The sequence below is a fragment of the Hakea prostrata genome, chromosome 1 (genome assembly GCF_041222555.1).
Source record: "Hakea prostrata isolate BN-2017 chromosome 1, UWA_Hpros_2, whole genome shotgun sequence".
NCBI classification, from domain to species: domain Eukaryota; kingdom Viridiplantae; phylum Streptophyta; class Magnoliopsida; order Proteales; family Proteaceae; genus Hakea; species Hakea prostrata.
Window position 1 is genome coordinate 29,853,797 of NC_142600.1, and position 17,938 is coordinate 29,871,734.

Here is a 17,938-nt window from a genome sequence, read left to right on the forward strand (position 1 = left end):
GCAAGGCAAGTTCATCATCAAGAGAATCCAAATCCATGGGTTCAGGGTATGGATCATGGACTTCAATCCGAACACTCCACAAATTAACCTGACTAGACCTTCGGGTTTTTGGACATGCAATACGGATTCCGGGTTAGTAATATGGGGGTTGTTATAGGCACTATGTTCCTTTCTACAATGTGGACTAGAACGCTAGCAGATGAAAGTATATTGGTACCACTGCTGATAGGGTCACAAGCATCGTCGCATAGATTGGAGCGTATGTTTTTGCACTCAAAAGGAAAAAGTAAGTCATTATCCTCTACGTCAGAAGGAACCCACCAGTGCTGATCTGGAAGATAGAGCACTTGTACTGCCAAAACCGTAGTGGAGAAGTGAATCCTAGTCTCTCGCACTCCAATGGAGACCACAAGTCGCCAATTGCCCTGGCCATCATCCTCCTCTTAGTGTGTCTGGTTACTATAGAAATATCTAACTAGCTCTGGGTAGACTGGCTCATCCAGGTTCAGCATACACTCTCAACCTAGAGCTTGGAATCTCTTTACTTGGAAGGCCATTAAGTCCTATGTGATCACTAGCCTCCACTCAATAGGAGAAGTCTTGAAGTAAGTGTAGTATAGGGACTCCATGTCAACTATATCAAAGAGATTTGGATGCTGAACAACATGTCCAAGACCTGGTGCATAACCTTTACCACACATGGGTCCATGGTGTCCTCCTTAGTATGGCATAAAAGTAGCCCTAGTAAGAAAATATGAAGAAAATATCAATTAACAAAGAAAATTCAGCAAGAAGCACTAAGTGATCAAAGAGGAAAATTTGTGATTTGTGAAAAATGGCAAGATTTGGTTCAAGAAGCATTGCGGGGGTTGGGGATTATGTTTTGAAGCAAAGTTGTTGCATAGAAAGGGGTTTCAAACAAAAACCCATTGTATTTTCAGTTAGAGACAAAACCCACCAAGAAATTGATCAATTTATTAAGGAAATGCGTAGATTTGTTAAAAGATGCAAGGAAGAGGTTTAGAAGACATGTGAATGGTAGGGAACGGTTTGGAAGCAAGGAAATCATTCCTAAGCAACATGATCTCTAACCTATCTCATGATTTGAAACAAAAACACCATGAATATGAAGTCATCCGAGATGAAATGGTTACCTATTGCCTAGGATTGATGATCTCTTTGATCAATTGAAAGGGGAAGCAATGTTTTCAAAGATAGATCTAAGATCTAGATATTATCAACTCAGAGTGAAGTCAAGTGACACATGCAAGATAGCATTTAGGACTCGTTATGGGCATTACAAGTTTAGAGTGATGCCATTTGGGTTGACAAATGTTTGTGCAACTTTTATGGATTTGATGAACTGAGTATTTCGGATGTCCTAGACAAGTTTATGATAGTGTTCATCGATGACATCTTGATCTACTAGAAGAATAAAGAAGAGCATGCGGAACATCTCCGTTTCGCTTAGCAAAGTTTAAAAGAGAAGAAGTTATATACCAAATTCAATAAGTGTAGTTTATGGCTATCAAAGGTATAGTGTTCCTAGGCCATGTTGTGTTAGATGAAAGAATCCAGGTTGATCCTGATGAGGTCAAGGCAGCTGCAGAATGGGATAGACCTAAGACCAAAATCAATAGCTTCCTAGGAATGGTAGGATGCTAGAGAAGGTTTTTCAAAAATTTCTCTAGATTAGCTGCTCATATAAACAAGCTTATTAGAAAATGAGAAAAGTTGATTTGGAGTGGAGCTTGTGAGAAGAACTTTCAAGAGTTAAAGAAGAGACTGGCAAATGCCCCAATGTTGACAGTACCAAACAACTCTAGAAGCTTAACAGTCTATACTGATTTCAAAGATTGGCCTGGTTGTGTTTTAATGCAACATGGAAAGGAAGTGGCATACGCCTCAAGACAATTGAAGGATTATGAGCTTAACTATCACACCCCATGCGCCAGTATCGGGCTCGACAACCTATGGGTGTGATCCACAGCCACAAGATCCATGGTTTAGCCATCAGTAATAATAAATACACACAACACCAAATCAGGAACAAAGAACAGTTCAATAATTAATGTAAAGGAACAAAGAGTCCAAAATTCAATGAAAAGTAATAAATGTAATCTAAGGAATGAATTGAAGGAAATGTCTCCAAAAGAATGTTTTCAGTGGAAGCAAAGAAAATCTCATGATTTAATTGTTGTTCTTGTCTTTCTCAGGACTGGCGCACCCTTCTTCTAGTCTCTCAATAAAAGGTGTCATAAAAACCTCTCTCATCGACCCATCCAAATGGTGAATCACTTGGATCCTCTTTTTGTGAATAGGTGCCATTAGAGCACTCCATGCACCCACAGGAGGCTTCGTGTTGTGCAACATTGATTCCCATTGACGTCTCCACAATGTCTTTATTGGAGTTCTCCCATACATGGGGAACTTCTCGCAATTTTGTATAGTCATCTGAAGAAAAACAGAGACAATCCACAAAGATGAGTTCTGACGAACTCAATAAGGCAACAATCCTATAAACACATTAACATCACAAACACATCATGAGTAAAAATGAAAAGGTGATAAGCTAAAGTATGGATGCATCTAGCAACTAACCATGCAAGTTTCTAATAAGGCAGCCATCCTCTGGGTAGGTCTCGTCACTCTGATCCCTCACCGACTAGCTACCTTTATTGGGATCCCGAGCAAGGGGTACGATCCTCATCAATCAACCTTGGCTGAGGTTTAGGTCAACACTCTCTCACCACGACCATTGGCATGAGTATTGTCGGGGATTCTAACCCAATGCAAGGTTCTACGGTAACATATTACATGTGGTCAAGATACCTCCCCTATGGCACCAACCAACTCAATTCAGTATTCTTCTCCACCTAGGAATGAGAATCCTCACGGACTGATTATCTATGTTGGACTCCATTCCTAACCCTATGGTCATCCACATATCGTTGGGGGTGGTTGCTCTCATGTCCTCTCACGACTCCCAAGCTGCCTATTCGGCGCCCATGAGCCCAACCCTAACATATGCAACCCTACCATTACATGATCAACAATGGACCACTGAATCTCCTCATGGACTAGCTACCGTTGTTGGATGAAATAGAGTCATGTCACCATTATCACGGGTCATTCGGCTTCAATACCCTTGCCAAAAGGGTAGTAGTATGTGAGGGTACCTACCATACAGTCTAGACCTCCTACGTATGTAAGCCAACAACCATGATAATGATAGGGGCATCAGAGAACATTGTCCCATACCATAGTCCCTGATATCCCAAGTTAGGAATACCCAACAAGGATAATCCTCAATCATAGTCGCACCAAACACATCATTCCGCATCAAGTAATAAATTAAATACATCTAACATTATCCATAACATGTCATTATCAAATAAACACATTTAGCCACTGTTACAACAAGTTATAAGGCTACATACATTTTCATGGTGATATGCAAATCATCATAACATCATATCAATCATATATGCAATTGTAACCTTACCTGTCTCAATGGAAAAACTACTTAAAAACATATTAAACCTCATAAGTAACCATTCCAACAGACCTAAGAGATCACCTAGATTAGGGTTAAGAAGTTACATTAAGATCTGAGATCCAAATGGAGCAAAAACAACACTGACACAATCACTATGACCCCGCCGGTCGGTTAAGGTGGTTGGTTGGGTCAATCGACTACCCTGATCGATCACCCTCTCTCGAGCAAAATTCCAAGTCCAAAATTCAGACTTCTCATCACCCATCGGCGATCTGATTTCGGGGTGATTCAAATCCAAATTTCACCCTTGGGACTCCAGAGTATACACCAGATCACTAATTACAGAAGAGGAAGATCTAAAATCCACTTCATCTTATTTGACAAAATCAGCCCTTGATCTGGATATAAGAATCCATCCTCGGGCGTGGTCTAGTCGAGATCATTGATGGGAAGGATTTAAATCATTCAAACTCAGAGGAGAAAACTACTTTCTAATAATAGAAAATTCAAAGGAAACCAGAGAGTAATTAACCAGCCTCCAAAATATTGAAAAGTCAAAGCGAGATCCAAGCTTTCTTTGTGAATCGAGGATTCTTCGCCACCTAGCACGTGCACTTAGCCTTTACTTAGTCTTCAGTAGGCACCACGATTAAAATTATGTGAAATTAAGTTATGGTGGGCCTTATATAAGGAGCTAGGGGTAAAATAGGGTTTTAATCTCGTAGTCTAATCGACCGGTCGCTTGTGGTGGTTGGTTAGGTCAATCAACCGCCTTAAGCAACCGCTCCCTAGTACTTTCCAGTACTTGGGTGCTTTGCTCTCCCGATTGATCCCTAACACCAATTTAACTTAAACCCACACTTGAAGGGATCTTACTTCGATCTCGGACATCTTCAAACTCGACTTGTCTCCCTCTAGAAATCCACCTGCCCAACCCATCAGGGTTTCCACTAGTTTGCCTTTGGTTCCATAGGCTCAGGGTTTGGATCATGGGCTTCCATCCGAATGACCCAGAACTTCTTCTGGCTAGAACTCCGGGTACTCAGACCTACAATATGGGCTTCGGGATAGAAATACGGGGATTATTACAAGTAACTATCAAACTCATGATCTAGAGTTAGCAACTGTTGTTTTTGCTTTGAATATCTAGCGTCACTATCTATATGGAGGATGACTTGCCATCTACCCAGATCATAAGAACCTTAACTACTTCTTCACCTAAAAGAAGTTAAACATGAGACAACATAGGTGGTTAGAACTAGTAAAGGATTATGACTATTATATTTAGTATCACGCTCGGAAGGCCAATGTAGTTGCTGATGCACTTAGTAGAAAGTGTTGTGAAGAGATAGATTTGGCTTCTTTTAGCAAGCCACTTCTAAATGCCATTATGAAGTTGGAACTAAAGATTATGCTAGAAGGATTTGATGTAATACTTGCAGCTATGTCAGCATGGCCAACCTTGAGAGATAGTGCACACCACCCACCGGACCCCAGGAAACCCGGGAGTGACCACAGCCCAAGGATCAAGACCGAGGCCATGCCTCCCACATACACGGAACACAATCATGAACAATAATAACAATGGTAAAAACAGTAATATTAAATATCATGAATAAGATAAGACTAAATAAACGAGTGCGGAAGGCAAAACATAAAGCAAACAAAGGGGAGAGAAGGATGACAACCACTCCCGAACGGCGGAAAAGAAGTGTGATAACGCAAAACATGTCTAAGTATCAAAAGGGTAACCAAAGATAAGTTAGTTACAAGACCAATGGTTCCACAAATACACCAGGGGAAGGGGCACATGCTAGGCCTATACTAATAGTAGTCTCCTCAACAAGACGGATGAAGAAACCCAGCCGCCGCCCCGCACAACCGGGGGCTAACCCGGTGCGAATAGAATCCTCCTCGGCCCAATATACGAACCTCACCGACGCCACTACCCGGAGGGTAGAGTGGAATCATAGTCCGCCCATAGGAGGTGCCATCGAATCTTCGGCACTGGAATGTAATCTAAAACATGCACAAAAGGAATGAGTTTGAAGAACCGAAGGAAGTTATTCCATAATTAGAAATCATACACATCGAACATATAATAATGCAATGTGATATGGAACATATGATGAGATATGAGTCTAACCATGAATGCGGCCAAGGTAGACATGCTTAAGTCATAGCACCGACTCCGGGCGCACCACTCTCCCATTTCCATATCGGGAATGCCCGGGAAGATCGGAAAGTCATCAAAACCATGGTAAGGGGAATCGGCACCGCCCTCACACACCATTTGGTCAAGCACGGCGCATGCACGAAGCCAGCCCAATGCAAGCATCACTCACCGGCAGCCGATCGAACGCCCATTCCTCGCCCCGGCGATCCTCCGTATCCTCACACAGAGTCAGCGAAACCCGGATCGGACCATCAACCCATTGGTCATCCACAATAGTAAACGGAAGCCTCACGCCCTCACGGATGGACCGGCTGAGCGCCCATGAGCCCAAGCTATCCATATGCAACCCACCAATAAATGGCCCTTCGGTATCCGAGCATGGTATGTCCCCACCGGATTGGCACCGGCCCAGAGCGCCCATCCAACCATACACACCACGGGTTGCGGCTCAATGCCCTCCGATCGGGTCCGACACGACAAGGATGAACCTAGCCACACCACAGACACCCATGTATGTCATCCAATAACCGGAAAGTGCGATAGGCACCACCGGAGAATATCCCAACATCCCTCCGATGCCCAAGGACGAAGGCGAGGACACCCTCCAACCAAGTCAACGAAGCAATCACACTCAGATCTCATCATTCTCATGCATCCAATGCATATTCATAATAGTACTCAAATCATGATATTGAAACGAATCATTATAAACATAAGCAAATCAAAATGATAGAGTAACACAACAATGTACAAAGATTTAAATACACCGCTCCAACACATATGTATCAAGATCATAATGATTGAAAGAATTAGGGACTTCATCTTGAATAAAGCATAGTCAATATGTGATGACTATATGTTTATGGATATAACCATCCACCTGGATGAGTTGATGATGAATTGAGAATACCAAGAATAGTCCAAATAAGGTTAAGGCCCAAACAGACATCAAAATAAGTAGAAAAGAAGTGGAAGATCGGATGTCACGAGTCAAAACCGACCAAGGGGAAAACAACGGCGATGGTGGCGATGGTATCGACCAAAATGATCGACCAAAAAGCCCGCGAATAGTGGATTTGGGGAGGTCCGAAATGAGTCTCCGTGTTCGGATCAACGGAACTTGGAGGCAACTAACAACAGTAGTAGGACACTATAAATCAAGGAATTAACCCAATCCAATGGTCTAATAAAAGCCCCAATGAGCTATCAAGTCAAGTGATAAACACAGGTATGAGTTGGAATTGATTGCATGATGAGTAAAGCATGCAATAGTTAGAGGAACTAATAGAAAGATGGAATCAATGGCAATGTAAACATGAACAAATACACATAGCTCAGTGATATCAAATGGTATGGTGTTAATAGGTAAATCATGGAATACAATGCTAGGCATGAGATATAAGCATAGCACAATGAATGGCAGGGGAACATGGATTGAGCAGAGTAGGCACGGAGTGGTGGGCAAGGCAGACCATCCAAATGCCCACAGCAAGATGGCAATAGATAGGAGTAGAAAAGGAGGGAGAGAGGGAATGAAGAGTCACCAGTGTAGAAGATGAAGGCAAGAATCAATGATAAACAAGTGCGATGAGATACCCACACAACCAAGGAGGCAAGCCCCACGCCAAGGAGAAAAAGATTGCAAAAGGCCAAGGCCGAGGCAATTAAATAGAAAATGAATATCCATGGAATCATTAACGGCAGACGGGACAGGTGATGCTTGGTCGAGGACGACCAAAATGATCGACAAGAGACAGAGAAAACCGGTAGAACAGAACCAAGAGGGATGAAAGGCTATACAAGGTCAAAGAGGAGGTTCCACAATCAACAAGAAGTCAGTTCAGGAATACCCGGATGTGCACGGAGGTCAAGACATCAACCAGAACCCCGAGCGAGACCTAAACACCGACAAGCAAAGCAAGGGGTACATTGCAAGTCCATGGACTCGGCTCCAAACAGATCATCATCAGGATGGTCCATAGTTTTTCCACCGCGGGTCCTCGGACCGATACAAGTGGATCCGGTCGGGGTCAAGGTTAGAATAGGGCTGGATTTCGAGATAGAATCATAGCCCTGCAATCCTCGGATTCAAAATTAAAGGAGAAGACTGAGAAGATTTCTTCTAATTTGCAAGAAGAGTCTAATTTCCTTATGTCTACCTATGGTGCATTAACTTATAGAGGAAGACTGTGTGTGCCTATTGTTGAAGAACTCAGAAAGGAGATTTTGAGTGAAGCACATCAGTTGGTGTTCACAATACATGCTGGTAGTACCAAGATGTATAGAGATCTGAAAGAACACCATTGGTGGGTCGGATTAAAGAACGATGTGAAAGATCTTATGGCTAAGTTTAACAAGTGTTAGCGAGTTAAAGTCATTAGACAACCATCATCATGTCTTCTCTAACTGCTTCCTATTCTTAGTTGGAAGTGGGAGGACATTACCATGGATTTTTTCATCACCTTACCTCGTACTAGTAAGGGGAATGACACGGTGTGGGTGATTGTTGATGGACTAACTAAGTTAGCGCACTTTATTCCTATGAATATCACTTACACTATGGATAAGTTGGCTATATGTGGATAATGTGGTTCAATTACATGGTGTAACAGTGAGTATAGTATCAGATAGAGATCCAAGATTCACCTCTCAATTTTGGAATAGCCTGCAAAAAGCTTTTGCAACTTAGTTGAACTTGAGTACAGTTCATCATCAACAAACTGATGGACAATTTGAGTGAATGATTCAAATCTTAGGAGATATGCTCAGAGTTTGTGTGGTGGATATGGGTGGAAATTGGGATGAGCATTTAGCCTTGGTAGAGTTTGCCTACAACAATAGTTACCAATCAACTATTGGCATGGCTCTCTTTAAGATGTTGTATGGACAAACTTGCAAAGCTCCCTTATACTGGAATAAAACTAGTGAAAGAAGAATTTTGGGTCGGGAGATGATTGAAGCCACAAACTGCAATGGTTGATTTGATCAGAGAAAGGATCCAAACAACATGATCTAGGCATAAGTATTATGCAGATAGAAGAATGACTGATCTTGAATTCTAAGTTGGAGAGAAAGCTTTCTTGAAGGTACCACCCATGAGAGGGGTGATGAGATTCAATATCAAAGGAAAGCCCTGCCCTAAATACATTGGACCCTATGAGATCATTGAAAAGGTCAGACGCATTGCATACCAAATGGCCTACCATTATCATTGGCCGGTGTGCATGATGTGTTCCATGTGTGGATGTTGTGGCAACGTGGAGAATTCAAAGCACCTTTTATAGCAAGAACCTGAAGGTTTAGGTGTGGATCTCACTTATGATGAAGAACCAACAGAGGTGTTGGATTGCAAGGATAAACAATTGGGGAATCAGACCATAACCTTGGTGAAGATCCGATGGAAGAATCACACCCCTGAGGAAGCTTCTTGGGAGAAGGAAGATGAGATGAGAGTGAAATATCCTTATCTCTTTGGAAACCTGGGCATGCTTCAAATTTTGAGGATGATATTTCTTTTAAGGTGGAGGAATGTGAAATCCCCTAGGATCCTAACCTGAAAACCCATATTGTAGGTACAAGAACCTAGAACGCGAGTAGAAATTATGGGCCATCCAAGTAGATATTGGTGGATTGGAACCTTAACCAATGCAATTGGATGGTAGAGATGATGAATCTAGAGTTTTGCTAGCTTTCAGAAGAAGATCTTACACAAGTGTTGATTGATTCGGAAAGTGGATTAGAGTTCATAGTCGGTGCAATTGGAAGGTCCCCAAGATCAGCTAAGACCCTCCTGTAGTGTGTGCTAGGTGGAGCAACCACCTAAGAAAACACGCCCCTAGAATAATTTCCAGGGGTGGGTCGATTGGGTAGGGCAACCCTAGGTGTCTGCGAGTGAAAATGAGTATTTTTCAAAAATTGCATTACCGACCCCTATCTTAAGCTATTTTTGTCCCAAAATGGACTGTTTTACTCCTAGTTGTTAGAGCACGTCAGTCTAGGTCACAATAGTCAATTTTCGGAGAAAGAGAAAGTTACGGAGATTGCCAGGAGAGTGATCCGAGTTTTAACCACGATATTGAAGGTTGGTTAGTTCCTCCTTTCTTCTAATTCATCTCTTTTAATCTTTTGTTGGAGGAAAATCTTGTGGGAAGATCACATTAATTTAGGGAAACGTAAACCCTATGTTGATCATGCAATACGAGTGATTCTCCAATCACTCTATCATGCTGATTTTCTTCACGAATAGATTCCGGAAAGTCCTAAATCATGTTTTGTTAGATTATTGCTTGGATTTGAGTTTTAGATCTACTACAGTAGTTAGACCTTGTTTTTGGGAAACCCTAATCGTTCTAGAAGTTGTTTGAAACCCCAAACAAAGCCGTCAGAAACTATATCTAGTTGCTTTCTACAAATCGACAAGGGGAAACCTGAACTCTATTTTGATTATGCAATACAAGTGATTCTCCAATCACTCTAAAATGCTGATTTTCTTCACTGATAGATTTTGGAAAGAATTAGATCATGTTTTGTTAGATTATTGTTTGGATTTGAGTTTTAGATTTGCTAGAGTAGTTAGACCTTGCTTTTGGGAAGCCTTAATCATTCTAGAAGTTGTTTGAAACCCCAAAACAAAGCCATCAAAAACCATGTCGGGTTACTTTCTACACACCGATAGGGGTTGCCCCAAGCTGCCCCACCTAGATGTGTCTAGGCGACCCTACCCCCTAGGGTCGATTGGAAGGGGTCTCCCACACTACCCCTCCTCAGGCTAACCCACCCCTACTGCGTTGGGATTTGTTTCTATATTCCAATGCTTGACTTTCTAGATTATTTCTAACATGAACCAGCAGTTATTTTGGATAATTTGGGACATGTTAAGCCGACTTTTGGTTCAATTTGAAAGGTTACAAATCTACTTGTCAAGTAAGAAAATTAAACTATGCATGCTTGAGATTATATCTTGATTTGTGATTAGGCATCTATGATGAGTTATATGCTGTTGTAATATGATTCTATTATCATATTTGAATATGAAGTTACTGTTGTAATATGCGGAGGAGGGGGGAAAAAGATTCTAAGGAATCAAAAAAAAAAAAATGGAAAAATTGGATCTATGTCCAACGGATTACACCTGCCCACCTACCTAATCTCGCCGGCTAACAAGTTCTCAATAGCTGATAAGCAATCTATAAGCTCATAATACACAAATGTATAACTCCCCAAGAATTTCAATTGCACTTATATTCATCACTGTAGGAATTGGGTTCAAGCTTTCCCCAGCCCCTTCTCATCAATGGACTCCTAACATGGATGTATATTCAATACGCAATCAAAGGATTTCGCATGCTTACCATGCGAACATGAGCGCCCAAAAATTATCACAGCCGTTGGTTGTCGGGGGGATATAGCTCAGTTGGTAGAGCGCCGCTCTTGCAATTGGGTTGTTGCGATTACGGGTTGGATGTCTAATTGTCCAAGCGGTAATGATAGTATCTTGCGATTACGGGTTGGATGTCTAATTGTCCAGGTGGTAATGATAGTATCTTGTACCTGAACCGTTATATAGGGTGGTCCCCAGGCTCTTCTTATGTCCCATATACAGCGGATTCCGTGAGTAGCGATCCTTCAGTAATCTTCTCGACGAAAAAAAGAAAACTACAAGCAACTACCCAGCCGGGAATAACGGCCCTGTTGCAAAGCCTTCAGGACAGGCAGCAACAAATAAAGTGCGCCATAGCCATAGTATAACACCAGTTTCTTTCAATAAGTGCATCAGCAAAACCATGATACCAGAGTACCACCAAGCTTGTTCTGAGTCTTAGATGGCTTCTGGAACAGAAATATCGTTTGATTCGTCAATCCTCAAAAAAAGAAATAAGCAAAGTTGCGTCGTTGAGTGACAAATGGTTTCCTATACTCTATACTATAGTTGCATGCAAGTCTATTGTTGTGTTTCGGAATTAGGGGAAGCAAAGCTTCAACAAGGCACGGGCTCAAAGAATAAGTTGTTCTTGCCGGCGTCGGAGACACAGCTATCTCACTTGCAAGCATATTTGGGTGGAATTACTATTACACAACATATAGACAGAAAAATTAAGAAGCACCCACAAGATCTGCATACATGGTTCAGTTTTCACTTCCAATATGGCAAAAGATGCAAGGAAAACTAGAGTTTGAAATTACAGTAATAAAACACCCTACTTCAATTTGATCTAAACCAAAATTAGGGGTGAAAATACAATGAAAGAAAACACACCTGCAAAACATTGCCAAATCTAATAACATTTCCCCCTCTTCGGTTGACGAAATGATATGCTGGGGAAGATATACGGAGGTAGTCAAGGTACAACTGTTGGGAAGGGGACATGATCAATAGAACCTGGCTGGATCCGGGCTGGGATAGTGGCGCCCAGCAAAGAAAACTACTGCGCTAACGCAGCAATCAAACTACTGCGCTACCGCGCCGCGCTAGCAACAAGAAAAGCGCATTCGCCCCAACTATAAACGGGCGTGCTAACGCGCCCAGCAAGAAAAGAGACGTCTATAGAAGTATAGCCCTTTTGACTACAGCCCTGGTCGGAGACCACCCTATATAACGGGGCTAACGCGCAACGGCTATCCAACGGAGACCACCCTATATAACGGGGCATACTTAGAATCATTCTCTATTATGCTTTACTAAATCATGAAGAATTATGGTTGAGTGTTGGTTTAACAAGGAAATGCATGAACTTGACCTGGGATTTTGGCATGACCATTACCCTCGGAACCTTAGTATGGACATGTAGTTTAGGTTGCACATCTAGTATGTCTAGCTGTACATGGTTAGGTAACACCCATCATGTCACTACCCTATCAGCGAGGGTATTGATACCGAATGACCCATGGCAACAGTGTTGGGTTGGTGGGCACCCAAGACTGATAACCAACTAGTGAGGGGACACAACCGCACTGTGGGGGACCATTCATGGGTAGGGTTGCATATGATAGGGTTGGGTTCATGGGCGCTCAAGACCGGTAACCAACCCGTGAGAGGACATGAGAGCATCCCCCCCATCGTATGTGGATGACCAATAGGGTTAAATGGAGGTGTAGTCCGAGTTGGTCGGTGTCATAGGATACATTAACTCTCCATAGGGAAGTATACTAAACCGAGTTGGTCGGTGCCATACGGGAGACATTTGAACCTAGAACGATGTGATTAAGTAGATGACTTACATTGGGCTAGGTATTACCTTGACATGCGCCAGTACTTATGCCAATGGTTGTGGTGAGAGAGTGTGGCCCTAATCCCCAACCATGTCTATGAGAGGACTGTTGTCCCTACACCTTGGCCGTGACACCCAATTGGTCGGAGCTACTAGTGTCAGTGTAAGACAACCAAGAGGAGGCTGGTGGTGTACTGTTATAGACTTGCATTGGTTAGACTAAGGAGCATCACTACATCACATTACACTTGCACTTCATATTAGCATACATTCATTACCTCATGCCTGGATTATGTGCACACATGTGTATATTCATCGAGTTCTTTGGAACTCATCCCTTGTGGAAATGTTGTTTTTGACTTTGTTGCATATCATGATGCCTCGACGCTTCAAGCCCCCGAAAGGGGGGGGGGGGGGGGGGGGGAAAAACCAAAAAACAAGGGGGGGGGGGGGGGGGGGTGGGGGGGGGGGGGGGGGGGGGGGGGGGGGGGGGGGGGAGGGGGGGGGGGGGGAGAGGGGGGTGGGGGATTATAAAAATATAAAAAAAAAAAAAAAAAAAAAAAAAAAAAAAATTTTAAGGGTGGGGGGGTTTTTTTTTTTTTTTTTTTGCCCCCACCGGGGGGGGGGGAAATTTAAATTGTGTACCAAGATGTTACGCAAGTGCACGTGTCGCAATCAAGTAATATATAATAAGTAGAGTATCGATCCCACGGAGAATTATATCATTAACTTTCAATGTAAAAGTAAAATTTAATTAAACAAGATTAACAAGATTGATTTGTGATTGACTAACTAAATAATCAAATGACAAGTAATTAAAACTAAGGAACTAAAATGTAGATTAAGCAATAGAGGGAACTTAGTGAGTGGAAAGAGTGTTGGGAATCAAGTTTCCCCTCCCCTGAATTTTATAATGCAAGTTCTAAAGTAATACTACAACCCCAAGATAAATCAAGAACTTGGAATGAATGGCAATATGGTATTTTCCAATACACATAAGCTAGCATCCTAAATCAACATCTGCATATTCCTATGAAGAATTGAATTAAGAATGCAATTTAAACCCAATCCAATCAATGGTAATGTGAGGTAATTGGGTATTCCTACCCAACCTACTAATTAACATAACCTAATTAAAGATTATGCTAACTCACACAATTCAACAAACACCTAGACTCCATTAATTTTCCAATTAATGAAATCATAACATTCATTCAAGAAAGATCATTCAAGAACTGAAATTAGTCAATATAACATGCTGAATTCATTAATAGAAAAGTGGATTGCAATAAAACTAAAGAACACATGATTAGTTACATCTCAAAATTCAGGTTTAGGTACTACTATCATCCCAACACAGCAAAGATTTAGCCCATAACAAAATTCAAATACATAAAACCAAGTATAGTTGTCATGAGACTAGAAAGTAAGAAGATAGAGTTATAAAAACAAGAAGAAACTAAAGCTTCAATGCTTCCACACGAGCTCCAGCCTTCTTCTCCAGCAAATCAGCAACTCCAGCAGCTCCTTGCTTCCACAAGAACTCCTAGCATTCGTTCTCTCTTCTCTCCTTGCCTTAGCCGAGTCTCCTCTTTTCTCCTCTTTTCCTCTCCTCCTTTGCCTTCCACGTTTTTGCCTCCTTTGTACCCTTCTTTTCCCCCAAAAGTGCTAGGTTAAAATTGGCTTTTAGGATTAGAACATTTTCCTTTGATATCAACGGCTGAGAATCATCATGTATTTACAAGAGTATTGTCCACTTAAGTTAGCCCTTTTTGGTCATTTCCATTTGAGTTGGATATAAGAATATTCTGCTCCGTTGCTGTAGCAATGCTGCAGCAACTCTACAACAAAGTTAGAGGACTAGTTCTTCTTCTATTATGGATCTTCACCTACATTTTCAAGGGAAAGAGGATTAATCAAATTCATCCATTAATCTGAAGAAAAAATCATGTAAGAGTGACAATAATGACCTTCATACGATGCAACATGTTAAGACTCAATAAAACAAAATCTAATTACTACTAACACTAAAACAAAGATAAAACTACTCCTAAATCAAGCCATCTCAAGTATAAAATTATCAATCTTAACTCTATTTCATAGAGTTATCACATTCCGGGTGTCTTTCCTTTTTTTTAAAAAAAATATAACTTTTTTTTTTTTTTTTTTTTTTTTTTTTTAAAAACTCCTTACTATTCTTGTTTTTCTTTAATAATAAAATTTTTTTTTTTTTTTTTTTCTCCTTTTTTTTTTTTTTTTTTTGTTTTTTTTTTTTGTTTGGGTGGTTTTTTTTGTTGTGGGGGGGGTCCCCCCCCCCGGGGTTGGGGGGGTTTTTAATTTTGGGGGGGGGGGTTTTTTTTTTTTTTTTTTAATAAAAAAAATCAAAAAAATCACGTCCCACACAAAAGAACTTGAAGATAACGATGTGACTAAAGGGAAGAAAGCGAAAGTGCAGAATATGGATATTGAGCATGACGTTAGCAATAAAGCATTTGAAGGGGATTCAAAGCTTATAGTAATCATGCCCTAGCTATTGAAATATGCCAAGAAAGTATTTCCATTTTGGGAACCGATGATGTGGTAGTGATTGAAGGTTTAGGGCTTTTGAAAGCTTAAATCTCCATGATTTTCTGTCGAGAGTCTAGGGTTTGTGTGTTCTTCGATTTTTGGTGGTTTCTAGTATGGGGAGGGGTTAGGTGGGGATAGTGGTCGCTAGCAAGGGGAGAGGGTGTGGTGGTTTTCGATGGTGGTGGTGGGTGGTTTTCAATATGGTATAGGAAGAATCCCTTCACCCATCTATGGGTTGGGTATGGAAGGGTAGTTTAGTAAATTGATATTAGGAGGGTATTTTGGTCATTTCATTTTGGGACCTAACAAAGACTAGCTAACTCTATTATGTGTGAGCAACTAGTGGTATTGGAGTGAGTCACAAGTAATTTTTCCCCCTTAAGGGAGGCAACAAGAGTTTCAACCCCACTTAAGGGAGTCCCTAAGCGAAAAAAAAAATTATTTTGTTTTTTTAGTTGTTGTCATAAACAAAAAATTTATTGAGCACAAGAGTTGTTACGAACATTAACATCTGAATTACATAAATTCAAAAGCCAAAGATTGGTATTTTGCCAAACTTTCGGTAGCTTCATTGAAAGGGCAATCTTAGACAAGGAATTTGCCACAAAGTTGGAGTTCCTTGAAATAAAATTAAAGCTAATAGCCTCAAAGGAGTTCTTCAGTTGAACGATGAATGATGTCTGATAGCATTAGATCCAAGTGGAAGTCTAAACATAAGTTCAGATTTATCTGTTGAATTAAGTCTATTGAATCTGACTCCACCACTAAACAATTAGCTTCCTTGCTTTATATTAATTAACTTGTTGAAAATAGGTGGGGACTATTATATGTACCATCAAGGAGGATCGAGCCTTGATCTCCCACTACATTGGTAATGGCCAACTGAGTTGACCTTTGATGGTATTTCTGAACTCCCTTTCTTTTTAGGTAAATTAAAACATAAGAACTCTTTTAAACTTTTTACCAGGGAAAAAAGTTGGAAACTATAACCACAATTCTTGCATAGTATCAGATCATGTATTGTTTACTTGCAACCAAATTGGACAAAATTAATGGTCCTAAAAATGAGTCCACGATAACCCTTATCCATACAAAGGCAACTAGGATCATTACTAATGTCCCTCTGTACTATAGCTTAATTTCCACTTTATCCTTTGTATTTTTTAAATTACTAATCCAACCTTAAACTTTGTCTAAAATACTAATATCCCCTGCCTTTAAGCTCTGTTTGTTAACTGATGGCATGACATCTTTGTATTTTTCCAAAACCACAACATAACCTTGAGCTGTATATTTAGGGAAAACGATGTTGCTCTGTAATAAGCAAACTAATCAAACCCTACCTAGGAAAACAACAGCGCCTCACCCAACGGGACAAAAAGAGCCCCATGGAATTAGAAGCAAAAATGATAACACAAGAAAAGATATGGGCTACCAACCCATATATAAATGGACTCAAAAGCGGACCGATGAGATGAAGTAAAGGGTAAATAAGTAATAATAAACCCGAAAAAGCACAAAACACAAAGCCAACAAAGGGTGCACGAAGAGCTAAGGCGGGAATAAGTTAGTAACTAAGGTAAATACAAGGGAAAAGTGACTAGCGAAGGGCAAAATCAACAGTATCCAACCTAACAACCCAACCCAAGAAGAAGGGCAAAGTAACCAAAGAGTAAGGCCAATAGTAATAAACAAGAAAGGGGGGACAAAACCCCGCAGAGAAAACACAGTCAACAAAGGAACAAGCAAGACACACACCCAACACAAAGAAGGGAACAGCTCAAGAGTCAAAGAGACACCAACCAAAGGAAGAAACCCCAAGAGGGAGCAAGACAAGCACGCAAAGAACAAAGGATCCTAGCCAGCCAAAAAGAGGGGAGAACTAAGGACGCAAAACCCAACAGAGAAAAGACAAACCCAACAAGAGGGGCCGCCCGAATGGGACGACCAAAAAGGAGACCCCCCGGGGCCCACGGCAGCCCACGGCCACGCCCGGGGGGCCCCCGGGAACACGCCCAGGCGAACGACCCCGGGCCCGGGGGACGGCGGCGGGCAAGACGGGTACCCCACAACCGACAGGACCAGGGGAAGCAACAACGAGCGAACCCGGCGAGTGAAACGAGAGTAAAAAAAATAATAATAATAATGAAAAAAAAAGAGATGGAAAAGAGAAGAGTAAGGAGAAAGATGTCGAGGAACGCGGATGGTGAAAAGGAGAAAGAAAAATAGAGGTGGAGAGAGGCGGAAATGGATGGAGAGAGGCTGATAACCTCAGGCAAAGAGAGACAGAAAGAGGAGGAGAGAGAGGCGGAGAGCCTCAGTTAGAGATGAAGATGAGGCGGAAAGAGGCGGGGAGAGAAGGAGTAAGGCGGAGAGAGGAGGAGAGAGAGGCGGAGAGCCTCAGTTAGAGATGAAGATGAGGCGGAAAGAGGTGGGGAGAGAAGGAGTAAGGCGAAGAGAGGCGGAGAGAGAGGCTGTGACCAAAAA